The following is a 254-nucleotide window of genomic DNA, read 5'->3' as shown; positions in this document are numbered from 1 at the left end:
TAACTTCACATATAAGGGAAATATATAGTTATTTTCTTTTGGTGTCTTGCTTCTTCCATTTAGAAAAGAAAAGGAAATATTAGACTAAGTGAAAATGCATCCTACAAAATAATTCCCATAATGTTTTATATAGAAAATATAAAAGGAACTCTATATAATTTAATACTAAAATTGTAAAAAAGAAACAAATTTAAATAACCCATCCAAAAACATTGGCAATGAGCCTGAAAAAAAAAATCTTTTTCCAAAAGAGA

The sequence above is a fragment of the Nannospalax galili genome, unplaced genomic scaffold (genome assembly GCF_000622305.1).
Source record: "Nannospalax galili isolate Female #2095 unplaced genomic scaffold, S.galili_v1.0 scaffold167, whole genome shotgun sequence".
NCBI classification, from domain to species: Eukaryota; Metazoa; Chordata; class Mammalia; order Rodentia; family Spalacidae; genus Nannospalax; species Nannospalax galili.
Note: the sequence above shows the minus strand (reverse complement) of the source record.